The sequence below is a fragment of the Otolemur garnettii genome, unplaced genomic scaffold, assembly GCF_000181295.1.
Source record: "Otolemur garnettii isolate 467f Iridium unplaced genomic scaffold, OtoGar3 scaffold00029, whole genome shotgun sequence".
NCBI lineage: Eukaryota > Metazoa > Chordata > Mammalia > Primates > Galagidae > Otolemur > Otolemur garnettii.
In genome coordinates, this window is record NW_003852424.1 from 2,541,048 (window position 1) to 2,541,631 (window position 584).

Below are 584 nucleotides of genomic sequence, written 5' to 3' on the forward strand. Positions count from 1 at the left end.
TTCCTCTTTCTCCTCCTCCTCTGTGTTCTCTTTGATGTTCAGACTGGGCACTTTCTGTTATTGTATCTTCGAGTCTGCTGACTCTTTTTCTGTCTATTGTATGGTTAAGCATAGCACTGACTTTTAAATTTCTGTTATTGTATTTTTCAGTTTTAAATTTCCTATATCTTCTATTTCCTTGTTTAGGTTTTTTATCTATGTTTGTTTCAAATGTGTTAATTATAATTGTTCACTGAAGCATTTTTATAATGTGTGCTTTAAAATCTTTGTCAAATAAATCTAACATTTCTGTCATTGCAGTATTGGCACGTATCAATTCTCTTTTTCCTTCAAGTTAAGGTTGTCCTGTTTCTTGATATGATGAATAATTTTCAATTAAAACCTGGACATTTGGGGTATTAGATGTGAGAATTTGGATCTCAGTTAAATCTTCTGTTCTAGTTGGCTTCTTCTGAGATTGTTCTAGCAGCAAAAAGGGGGAATGTTGTGCTGCCATGTTACTGCCAGATAGAGGCTGAAGTTCAGCTTCTCTGTTTGTTTGTTATCACCCGAAGCAGGACCATTCTGTGGGTCCAGAGTGGCGG